Source organism: Chelonia mydas, chromosome 3 (genome assembly GCF_015237465.2).
Source record: "Chelonia mydas isolate rCheMyd1 chromosome 3, rCheMyd1.pri.v2, whole genome shotgun sequence".
Taxonomy (NCBI): Eukaryota; Metazoa; Chordata; order Testudines; family Cheloniidae; genus Chelonia; species Chelonia mydas.
In genome coordinates this window covers 88,269,777-88,283,075 of record NC_057851.1, presented here as the reverse complement: position 1 = coordinate 88,283,075, position 13,299 = coordinate 88,269,777, and positions in this window count along the sequence as shown.

Here is a 13,299-nt window from a genome sequence, read left to right as displayed (position 1 = left end):
TTGGGCACCAACACAATCGGGCTTGACCACTGACTGTGGGACTCTTCGATGACTCCCAGCTCCAACATCCTTTTTACCTCTGCCTTGATCTCCTCCCTTTTTGCTGCTGGGACCCGACAGGGCCTTAAAGTTACCTTTGCCCCAGGGTCTGTGATAATGTGGTGATATGCTTCAGTTGTCCGGCCCGGTTTGGTTGAAAACATGTCCTGGTATCGGTTGATCATCTCAGTTACCTCCTTCTTCTGGTTTAGTGTCAGATCAGTGAATAGCCTGATCTGCTCCTGCATATTATTTCCCTGGATCGGGGTCTCTTGGGCCACTACACACGCCCCTCGTTGGTGCCAAGGCTTTAAGAGGTTAATGTAATTAATTTGTTCTTGTTTCCGGCGTCCTGGCTGCCGCACCTTGTAGGTTACTTCCCCCACAGGTTCAACCACCTCATAGGGCCCCTGCCTTTGGCCCAAAAGCTTGCTTTCTGCCATGGTTACCAACACCATCACCCGATCCCCTGGTTGGAACTGTCGAACTTTTGCCTGGAGATTGTAATGGGTTCACTGGGCCTCCTGCGCCTTTTCCAAATGTTCCTGTACAATAGGAGTGACCCGGGCTATCCGTTCTCGCATCTGCAACACATGGTCAATTATATTTCTCCCCTCATTGGGTTCCTCTTCCCAGATTTCTTTTGCAATATCTAGTATGCCACGGGGGTGGCGTCCCTATAATAATTCAAAAGGGGAAAACCCAGTTGAGGCCTGAGGTACCTCCCGGACTGCAAATATAAGGTAGCGTAGTAGGGTGTCCCAATCCTTTCCATCTCGACTTACCACTTTCCTTATCATTGCCTTGAGGGTTCGGTTAAACCTTTCTACCAGCCCATCGGTCTGCGGATGATGGACTGAAGTTCTCAGGGTATGTATATGGAGCAGCGTACAGAGGTCCTTCATTAGCTTCGACATAAATGGGGTACCTTGGTCTGTTAATATCTCCTTTGGTAGCCCCACTCGGGCAAAGATCTCCACCAACTCTTTAGCTATCGTTTTAGAGGCCATGTTCCGCAGGGGGACGGCTTCTGGGTAGCGAGAAGCATAATCCAGAACGACAAGTTTATAGTGGTGGCCCTGGGCTGTCTTCTCCAGGGGTCCCACTAGATCCATGGCTATTCGCTTGAAGGGGACCTCTATGATGGGAAGGGGTACTAAAGGTGCCCTCAAGTGGGAATGGGGACTGTGCAGCTGACACTCCGGGCAGGACGCACAGTACCTCCGCACTTCTTCACGGACTCCGGGCCAGAAGAATCGTCGCAGGACCTGTGCCGGGGTCTTCTCTACCCCCAAATGCCCCCCAAAAAGATGACTATGGGCCAGACTTAATACAGCATTTTGGTGTTTTTGAGGTACTAGGATCTGCTGTACCTTCTGCCCCTGTACTGGTGCAACCTGGTAGAAGACATTCTTCTTCATTATAAAGTAAGGTCCTGGTCCCTGGGTTTTCCTTTCCATGGGGACCCCATCTATTTCGGTCACCTCCTTCCTAATGTTGTTGTACCTTCGGTCTTCAGCCTGGTCCCGTCCAAAATTTCCTCTCCCGGGCCTAATCTGCCCGAGATCTAGGGGGCCAGTCTCTGTTGCCTCTATTGGTTCAGAGGCGTTAGGGTGTGGGTCAGACTCGGGTGCTTCTCCCTCCTGGGTGGCCTCCTACTTGGGTCCGCCTACCTACGAGAGCGACCCTCTGGCTTTGGGCCAGTAGTCGGGTTCCCAAGGCCTTAGCTGCCCTTTTTTCCCTATTCGTCTTTCTACGCTGTCTGGGAGTGGAGAACAAATCTGGGGATATTTCAGAGAAGGTTGGGGGTTGACAGTCTACTGTGGATGCCTTATACTTTCAGGGCTTCCCCCTTTCTCCAATTCTCCTACCGGGAGTAAGTCTCCAAACCCTGGGAAGTCCCTCCCTATGAGCACTGGGTATGGGAGTTTAGGGACTACACCTGCTGCTACCTCAGTAGTATTCCCCTGAATCTCGATTTTTACTGGGATGGTGGGGTAATAACCAACTTTCCCATGGACACATGTTATCGCTGTATGCTTAGCCCACAGCAGCTGACTACGCTTCACAAGCTTCCCCGAGACAAGCGTGATAGCACTCCCTGACTCAACCAGTGCTGTGGTCTCTACCCCATTTAGCTTCACTGGTCTAGTGTACATATGTGGGGTTAGTGAGACCCCCACAAGGTGGATTAGGGAGCATGGGTCTGCCCAGTTCCCCAGGTTCCCCAGGGAAAAGGGACCTACTTAGCCTGGGGCTAATATATTTGCCTTCTATTACTCTCCTATAGCCATCTGGCCCAACCCTGTCACAGCAAGCATACTGTTTCTCTCCTACCAATCAAATGAGTCTGTATATATCTTTAATGCATACCTATATTGTATTGTAGATGTAATTACCACCACTCATAGCCCCATGTACCTACTACAAGTATGAGCCATTCAGAGAACATACTTACATTAATAGCAATACCACTTTAATCCCTTTATCAACCCCCCGTAACATCCTTCAGTGGTTTCCGTGTTGCAGTTTTTCTGCAGAGCAGCCTCTTGTGTATTTGGGAGGGCAGGAGCCAGGGTTGTGGTAGCCATTCTATGCCACGTACTCCACCAATAGTTCAGGAACATATGCTGTTTTGCTGACATGGTCATATGTGCACTGTCAGCTAGAATCTGGTTATATTTTAATTAGACTTTAGATGCTTCTTTCAGTACTAAATAACTACATAGTTTAAAACTCTTTTAAATGGCTGAGGGTTTTTTTCTGTCCTGTTACTATCAGAACATCAGTCTGAATTTCATGATTATTGTGAAGTAACAAAGTGTTAAGTATTGCAATGTAATCCCCACAATTATTATAACAATAAATTAACTAAAAACCAAAGAAAGAAAGACAAAGTCTATAAAAGCAGAACTAGAATGGTTAATTAATGGATTAAACATGAAACAGATCTCCCAAGTGAGGTTAAGTACCATCCTATGCTATAGGGAATACAATTATTGATGGGCAGATGAGGTAAACGGAATATTAAGTGCTCAGCATTTCTTGTGAATGAGGTAATAGTTTCATTAATAATAAATGCTAATTGCTTCATGTCCCCTGGGTACCTGGTATTACCTGCATTATCAGTATTTAGAATAGTGCCTTCCTGTTATACAGAAGATTTAAAAGCTCCCGTGAATAATATTATTCTTTACTAAAAGAAAAGCACATTCAGTTCTCATGGTTTCATGCCACCAATTCAGCTTATTAAATAGTTGGTCAGTTGCTGACCAACTCACACAGAAGTGCTACAGCTGATGATCAGGCTGACCCTCTTTAATCGTACTTTCCCATCCCAAGCCTGGTCATGGACTGCCTCTAACTGCCATTCTTCATTCAGAAAGATAAACTGGAGAGAAATGAGTTTGGTTATTTATTATTATTAAATGTGCTCAGTGTCCTGCATGCACAGAAGACCCAATTCCTGGCCAAAAGAGGTTACAATTTAAATGAGAGACTGTACAGTTCAGAAATGTAATAGAGGTAAGCAGGGTCTGTGGGTGTTGAATCCTGGTCCACAGGCATCTTAAGCAGTAGTAGATGCCAACTTGCTACCCAGTGCATTGCTATAGTTAAGAAAGAAGCTGAACCCCAACATAGGACTCCAGTCAAGAAATCTGATTGGCAGAATGCTGGGTATCCTGATTGGTTCACAGCTTCTATATAAACCCAGCCGAGGAACAGGAAGTTGTTTATGCAACTGGAATCTATCTTGTTCTGGATCTTGTGCTTCCTGCCCCCCGGCTTTGTGGTTCTGCTCTCAAGTTTGTCTCCTGCTTCTAATCTCCTGGTAACCTTAACCTGCCTGTCTCCTGACACTCAGCTTTTGGTTTCCCATCTGGGCTGTCTTGGACTCTGACCTTTTGGTGTCTGACTCTATGCCTGCTGCGACTGAAAGGTCAGATTGCCCATGTCCTGGCCATGACAAGGGGAATATGGAACACATTTAAAACTATGCAGATATCTGAGAGAGCACCATCACAAGGCTTATTCAGCAGAATTATGCTTCCAGAGTGATTGTAAAGGGAAGACAATGGTCACTTGGTCCTTGAGAAGAAGGATGCGATTCCACGCATAAAGGATGGCTTGGGAAAAGGTGTGATGTGAGTAGAAATATACAAAAGGCTTGGCTAGGAAGGAGGCTTAGGAAGATCACTGGAAGGAAGAGGGAAGCTGGTTAAAATAGTCGTAACACAAAATAAAAGTAGCCTTGTTCCAGGAGAAGCCCTACTTACAAACTTGATGCAGGAATGCACTTAAGCATGTGCTTAAGTCCTTCGAAGACCCTAACGACTTGTCTGTAGTGGAGTTATTCCAGAATAGGTATTTCAGAATAACTCCATGTGTTCCAGAATAAGGCCAAGTCTAGCCTACAAATCTTTGCTGGCATAACTACATAAGGAGTGTGGAAAAACTCTTCCCCCTCCCATGATACTGCTGTACCAGGGAAAATCCTCCATGTACATATGGTTTATACAGGTAAGTCTTTTTGTTGGTATCACTTGCCTCATTTGAGGAGGTGGCTTAACTCTCCCAGTTATTCTCCCAAAAAATAATATTTTGCCAATATAAACTGATTCTGTACTAGGGGGGCTTTGCCCATATAGTCATATTGGCAAATTCTTTGTAATGTAGACTAACACTGACAATGTCAACACATGGAGTTACTCAAGAATAGCTAATGTGCTTTAAATTCACACCCTGCTTTCAGCCAAATGAACTTCCAAGTGTAGAGTAAGCCCTAAACCCATTGCACCTATCAGCAGCTTTAAGTAGCATCAAAATTAGGGCTGGTCTGAAGAAGCAGGAACTTGGAAGCTCTGAGATCCATTCCACATTCTTCTGTGCCACATTTTAAAACTCATATTAACTTCAGTGGGAATAGAATTAGGCCAGCACTGAGTGCTTTTGAAAATCCTACTTGTGGTTTGGTACTTATTTAGCACAGACCATATGCTAGGTGCAAAGCACAAATATAAACAATAAGATATTGTACATGGTAAACTAGTGGCCAAAATTGGTAAACAGGGGCCTAAAGCACAGCTCCTAAATCCGTATGTAGATGCTAAAGTGGCCTGATTTTCTAAGATGCTCAGAAGCCAGCAGCTCCAACTGAAGTCAGGTGCTCAGCACTTTTGAAAATCAGGCCACTTTAGCATCTACATACGGGTTTAGGTTTGTGCCTTTAGGCACAGGTTTTGACAAATCTTGGCCATTGTGTGTTACATTACAAATATTGCTCAGATATTTGTTAACCTGAATTTTTGTATCTGTAATGAGTGTTTGGTGAATATTGTCCTGGTAGTTGGAATGACTTCATTGTGAGTGTTTATGAATTTTTTTCTTCAAAATTGCAGCTTCTAAACACTTGCTGAAATGTATTTTTAGTGCTTAATAAAATTACTGATGACTTGACAGATCAACTATCATGATAGTCTGGTATAGTGCTTAAAACAGCAGGTTGCATTTGTTGTCATTGGTTTATCTTCCAATGTTATGTAGTGTTGTAGCTGTCTTGGTTCCAGGATATTAGACGCAAGGTGGGTGAGGTAATACCTTTTATTGGACTGACTTCTGTGACCTGAAGAAGAGCTCTATAGGTTGAAGTTTGTCTCTCTCACCAACAGAAGTTGGTCCAATAAAAGATATTCTCTCTCTCACTTTGTCCGATTTATCTTATCAGCTGGGGCCTGGCTTACAGAGAAGCAGACACATCCCTTTCTTTCTGTTTCTGTGATATCCATCTCTGTAAAGGGGTTTGGGGGATGTGTGTGTATAAAATGCTGATTTTTCTCTCAATGTCATGCCTAGATTATGAGAATTATATTTGGACTTTCCTTAATGGCTGCAGGTGGCAAATCAATGCAATACCTACAGAATTTTATCTTTGCAGATCTGTTTTCACAAGCCATGGATAGTCGGGGGAGAGGGGGAATGCAGTATTAGTTGCTCTGAAAGAGTTTATAGTGCTAGCATCTTCCATAGGAATGTTTTGTGTGTGGAGGAAAGACACAGAACTATAGTTGAACTTTTGATATATCTCGTTTTAATTGTTCAGAAAACCTTGCTGCTCTTCATAAAAATGTTAAATTCAGTTTTTATGGAAACTTACATGGTTGTGCTCAATATTTTCAGCTGCAGGAAAACACTACACCCAGTTCACCTGGATCCAGTTGGGGGCCCAGAGCTCTGATATGGGGGCCCCAGATTAGTTTGGGGAGCTCAAGTGAGGAGATGTGCAGTAGGGTAGGAGGAAAACTGCATCAATCGGAATGTTCCCTATCCTACTGCAAAAATGTCCAAGAATGGGGGTGTGGCCAAATTAAATGAGTTAATTGTATGCTACTTAAGTTTTTGGTGTCTTTTTGTTTTGGGATCAGTTGTTAACCATCTCCTCTCCTAAAATGTTATATTTTGCTGATGCAGGATGGCATTTGAATTCCATCACAGATCTCTCTAAATGGAGTCTATAACCAAATGTTTGGATACTTTGCTCCACGAATTACTATATAAATGTTGAACAGTAGCTGTTTGTGTTGTAGTATCACCCAAAGACACTAGCCTATATGGACCCAAATGCTCTCCCTGATCTAACCTACTGATCTGTAAAACCATTATCCAGACTTCCTTTAAACGCCTTCTTAAGAAGCCCAAGTAGGATGATGCCTAGGGGAAACTGATAATAGCAAGGTAGGTAACTATTGAGAATTAGACTGTGATTGGTAGTTAAATTCAAGCTGCTTTGTTATTCCTGCAGGAATTCTGTGCCAAAAAATTAAAAATTCTATGCATAATTTTAAATGATGGATATATTTATCAAAATAATACAATATAATCTCACCATTTCAATTATTTTGGTAATTTATTTCAAAATATCTGTCAACAAGTATGTCTGTATTGTTACAGACAACAAACAAGTTTCAGGAAATATTTTTTGTCAAACAGATTCCTTACTTGGCATATTAATACAGAACTTTGAGTAATACATTTCTGTATTTTAGTTTAAATGAATTTTTTTTCCTTACCCCTAAGAAGCAGCGCAAAGGTTTGGGCAATAGGGGGAACTGAGGGAGAGGGAAGTAATTGCTGGGAAAGAGCCTGGGAGTGAATCTGGAGTGGTATTGGGTGTGGGTGGAAGAAGTATGGAACAGGGTTTGGGGATGGGGAGGATTGTTAGGGAGTTGGTCAGCCAGGGTCTGCATGGTGGAGGCTCCCCACTAGCCTCTCCCATTCAGTCAGACACATCTGCCCCTGTTCTCATGTGGCCCTGCACCCCCACTAAACCACCCCCACTCTCCCTGTCCCCATGTCACCCTGCACTGTCACCCTGCACTGCCACTCCTATTCAGCCCCTGGCTCAGTGTTGTCACCCCACTAGCTCCTGTGCTCCTGCCCCAGTCTGTCCCACCCTCTAGCTCAGGGGTGGGCAATCTTTTTGGCCTGAGGGCCACATCTGGGTGGAGAAATTGCATGCAGGGCCAGGACAGGGGGTTGGGGTGCAGGAGGGAGTGTGGGGAGTGGGAGGGGGTGCAGTGAGGAAGGGGCTCAGGGCAAGGGATGCGGAGTGTAGCAGGGGGCTCAGGGCAGGGGGTTGGGGTGCAGGAGGGGTTCGGGATCTGGCCTAGTGCCATTTACCTGAAGAGGCTCCAGGGTGACAGCAGCACGTGCCAGGGCAGGCTCCCTGCCTGCCTGTCCTGGCCCTGCGCCACTCCCAGAAGCAGCCGGCACCTGAGGAGTGGGGGGGGGAGGGGCAGAGGGCTCCATGTGCTGCCCTTCCCTGTAGGCACCTCCCCCAAAGCTCCCATTGGCTGCAGTTCCCCATTCCCGGCCAATGAGTAGCTGCGGGGCGTGGTGCCTGGAGGCAAGGGCGGCACACAGAGCCCTCTGTGCCCTCCCCCGCCCGGGGCCGCAGGGATGTGCCGGCCACTTCCAGGAGCGGCGCAGGGCCCACAGCACCACAGGGGTGGCAATCCTGCAGGCAGGATTCAAAGCCCTGAGAGGCTGGATCTGGCCCGCAGGCCATAGTTTGCCCACCCTACTCTAGCCCTTCTGAACCCCAGTCTGTGTGATACCCCAGCAGCTCCATGGGCCCTGCTCTGTCCCCCACATATCCCATGCCACCTCACTTGGCCCTGTGAGGAAGGCAGCCTCCTCCCCCTCTCCATCTGGCTGCTCTGGTCTGTGAGCCGGCCACCCTTTCTTCTGGTGCCACATCAGCCCCTGGTGGGTGAAATGTCTAATTGCAGCATGACCCCTCTGTTTCCCTTCTCCTCCCCATCAGAATCAATTGTTTTGTGGGGGGGGCATTAACTCTGCACTTGCACAATGGTGCAGAATTCCCCCCAGGAGTGAACTGTCTCTGGTCCTGTCACTGCCATCCTTATCCTCCCCTTCATATCATTTCATACCCACATGTTACTACTTACTTTAAATTAGATTATAAACTTTTCAATGCAAGGATGACTTGTGTATAAGCACAACACCAAGCATAATGCTAGTCCTGCTTGGGGCCTCTGGGTGCAACTACAATGGAAATAGGGCTGGAAGTGAGGCTGACAGCAAAGGACTATGTGTTAGATTAATCAATCCACCCCAGTTACCTTTTCTCAGATAAGAAGCTCAATCTATTTAGTTGAAGTCTCTCATTGTAAGGCAAGTCTACAAAAGTCATTCTTGTAGTTCTCTTCTGAATCCTTTCCAGTTTGTCAATATCTTTATACATTGGGGACAAAATAGTCCAGTAAGGGTTTCACTAATGCCAAAGACAGAGGTGATATCTACCAACTCCCACTTGAAATTCCCCGGTTTATACATCTGAGGATCACACTGGCTCTTGTAGCCACTGCACAAGAGACAAAAAACAACTAACTTCAGTCACAACTTTGAAGTGCTACAGTTGGGCAAGAATAACTAAAACTACTGTTTGTCTCCTGCACTAAACCAAGGGATTTATTTTCTAGAGACAAAAGTGTCCAGGCTTTCAAATTTAGGAGGCAGTATGCAATTTAGTCTCATCCCTGAATTTAAGAAACTATAAACACAATAATGAAACACATTTGGGGACCTGAAGAAAAGATAGTTGGCTGTATATGTTGGTTTGGGTCTTGGAAACTAGAAATTTTTAAAATCCCTTGTACAAAGACATATGTAGTCAAAATGAGAAGAAGATAGTAATAGCAGTGACCTGTGTAAGATAGAAACTCTGTCCAGTGTATCTGTATTTCCTGTGGACCTTTAGTAGGTTGCTTTCTTTCCAAATCATGTTAAACTGTGGAGCCACTTTTTTCAGTTGGGGAATGGTCTCCTGTCAGAAAATCAGCTTCTTGAAAGACCTATATGTCTCACTGAGCCTTTCCATATAGTCTACCAGATCAGTCTGTCAACACTAGGAATGTTCCTTTCCTTGGCAATAGGACTGCCAGTTTGTCTTCAGCTTTTCTTAGGTCTGTTTGTGTTTACATCTCCAATTGAGAGTCTTGCATGTATTTAGCTAGCTGTGCTGCTAGTGATAGAAGCCCAAGATCCTAGAGGTATTTTAGTTATGATGTATTTACTACTTGTAAAAACTGTGGGAATGCGAGATGGGAGCTATTTCACAAGCATAAAGCAGAAGATAATCGCCACTTAAATGTCATGTATTAGCAAGGAGATGAATATCAACTTGGACAAACAATGAGAAAAATAAAAGGATTTTAGTATATTCATACACGTATGTGATTACCTGAGCCTATGGGTTTTATTTGTCATAGTGAGTGGCACAGATGTCATAAGGAACAAATGTGTTAACTGTGTGCCTATTTCATAACTCAAAAGAACATTGGTTCATAATCTAGATTCTTCAATAGTCAGATTAACGTTGTCCCTTTTGAAAATGGGACTTAGGCTCCTTAGTCACTTAAGATAATTTTTTGAGCTATTTAGTCATTTTAAGTACAATCCCCAGATTAGTTTAGTTAGAAATACATTGGAGAAGTAAAACAGTATCTGTTATGGTTATGTCAACTTAATTTATAATTCTTTCAGTTCAAGCATTTAATCTTAAAATATGAAGTCTAGAAATAGCTTATCTGATTTGGTAAGGGATTTCAGAACTTTAATCTAAATGCTGCAAAACTTTTCTTTTTAAACCCTGGCATATATAAAATCCATTATTCCTAACATTTAAAAACCTTTTTAACCTATTGTTCCACAATAACTTCTATTTAAAAGTCTTTAAACTTAGTAAAACAACAAAATTCAATTCTCTTCCTTTATGTACAACCCTGCCAAACTGATACTGCTGAGAGACTATCTCTCTACAATTTTCTACTTTTTTATCCAAACTGCCACTGTCAATGTCTCATCTATTATATCTGAGACTTGTGGGGTTTCTTTAAATTGGTTCTTATTACTGCCACAGAAAAGCCATTACCCTGGGCAAGGTGTGGGATTCTGGTTCCAAAAGTCTTAATTAGTTCAGTGTGTTGGTTTGACTTCAATAGTAGTATTGAACATGTACTAAATGCAACTGTCAGTTTCTAGAACTAGGTATGTTTTGGTTATTCAGGGTGAGGTTTTTCAAAAGTGTCTATAGGCTAGACTATCCTAAAAGGATTTAGGTGCCAGAACAGACAAGTGCTTAAATCCACCATGTGGTGCCACTGACATTTTCAAGTTACAGCTCAGGAACTGCCTAACCTTCTTTGGTGCCTACACTTTCATTGGTAGGCACTTTCAAAGCACCCTACGTGCTGCTGTTGCTGCCACTGCTCAAAGCTCTAGTTCAGGCTGAAGCCCCGAAGTGGGATTTTTAAAGTAGGTAAATTTGGAGGACCTATCTTGCCTGGTTGGAGGGGCAGCACTTTGCCCTGTGCCCCAGGACATATTTTGTGGGGACAAGTGCTCACTGTGTGTGTGTGTGTGTGTGTTGACTGCTTAGGTGCCTAACTCCAGAAGTGGGATTGTTACTGAGGATCTGAAGGGAAGGAAGGCAGGCATCTTTCTCTGGCCTGTCAGCCAAGTGCAACAAGTCAGTTGCTTAAGTGCCTAAGCACCTCTTCTCAGCACTCCAATGCTGGCTAACTTAGGAGGCTCACTGCTTGGCTGTCTTAAAATCCCATTCTTAGGTGCTTAACTATCCCCATGCACACTAAAGAGCCTAAATGGAATAGTGTGGCCTAACTTGGGGCTAAAAATTCTATTAGGCAGTGGGCTCATAGATATTAAGGTCAGAAGGGACCATTATGATCATCTAGTCTGACCTCCTGCACAATGCAGGCCACAGAATCTCACCCACCCACTCCTCCAGTAAACCTCTCACCTATGTCTGAGCTATTGAAGTCCGCAAATCATGGTTTAAAGACTTCAAGGTGCAGGGAATCGTCCAGCAAGTGACCTGTGCCCCATGCTGCAGAGGAAGGCGAAAACCCCCCAGGGCCTCTTCCAATCTGCCCTGGAGGAAAATTCCTTCCCGACCCCAAATATGGTGATCAGCTGAACCCTGAGCGTGTGGGCAAGACTCACCAGCCAGGTACTACAGAGAATTCTTTCCGGGGTAACTCGGATCCCACCCCATCTAACATCCCATCACAGACCATTGGGCCTATTTACCATGAATAGTTAACATGATTTTGGCAATTAATTGACCTGTATCCCATCATACCATCTCAGGCTCTCATGGGGTTAGGTTGTTCAGCTGAGCAATGATTAAATCCCTTTACAAATCTGGCTCCAAGTGACTTAACTTTCAATGGAACTTGTTTTCTTATCAGAATTTTGCTCCTAAATTACTTAACTTGAAAATACTAGCCTTAATTACTAACTTGTCTAGAGCCCATTGGTAAAGCAAATACAGAAAAGACTATTATAATCCAGACTGCCTTCCTGCAAAATACAGTCTGTAGATTCATGCAGTAATTCCTGTAGCTAGCCCAAAACTTGTGGTTGGACAAGAGCATCTTTTAGGAAAACATCAATCTTGATTTTTTGGAGACCTCGTGCTAGAGTATTCCCTTGGTAATCTGTTCCAATGGTTAATTACTTTTCCTGTTTAAATTTTTACCTTTCTTCCAATTTGAACATTGCTTACCTCAGTTTCCAGCCATTGGTTTTTGCTTTTTCGACCATAAGGGAAAGAGCCAAGATCTACAAAAAAGGAAAAATGAGTTTCCTGTGTTAATGCAGATAGCAAAGATGCCTACAGTGTCTTCCAGACAAAAAACCCCCAAACTCCCACATGCTGAAAACAGTAAGAAAGAGGAGCAAATGCAGAAAATCTGATCACCTCTGCCTTGATAGAGATTACATGTTATGCTTTAACAAGTTACTAAAGGACTGCAGTCATTTTTGACGTTTCAGAGTAACAGCCGTGTTAGTCTGTATTCGCAAAAAGAAAAGGAGTACTTGTGGCACCTTAGAGACTAACCAATTTATATGCTCAAATAAATTGGTTAGTCTCTAAGGTGCCACAAGTACTCCTTTTATTTTTGAGGTTGTATTTTGAATTCTACTGTGGATCTTTTTTTCCCCTCCAAGGATACCAAGGAATCTTTGATTCACTTGTCAACTAATTTGGAGGCAAAAGAATGAAGGAAATATTAATGAAAAGTATCAGTAATAGCTGAATGTCCATTCCAGAACCTCCAGAATTTAAAATTGTTTTCCATTTAAATAATGGTTTGTGCTTTGCTTCACAGTGATTACACAAGCAAGTCCATTGTATTGTGACACTAGTGAAGATTTAAAAGCTCCACTTTTGTGGAGTGGGGAGGCCACTAGGGAAGAAAAGGAATGTCCTTTTGCTTGGCACTTTCAGCCTTCAGCTTTACTGTGTCCTAAGAAATAATGTAACTAGTACAGCTAGCTTGGCTTCCAGTACGTTTCTGGATGCATTTCAAAATGTTGGCTTTGATCAACAAAGACCTATCTGCTTTGAGTCCTGATTATCTCAAAGCCTAACATCTCTTCTCCTGCACTATCCCAACAGTTGATATCAGCTTAGGAGCTCTGACAAGCACTCCCCAGCTTTAAACATGGGGAGTCTAGTGTGTAGGCCAGGCAGAGTAAAACCTTCCCCATGTAGTTCTCTTAATGTATTCTGTATAATCCCTGGCACCTGACTGAAAATAAAAATGTTCATGAAAAACCACTAGCCTAGTATCCAATTAAACTAAGAGCTTGAAAATCTTAGATCACTTCCTAGAGAAATCCCCTGAATCACTCTTCAGAAGATGGAGATTG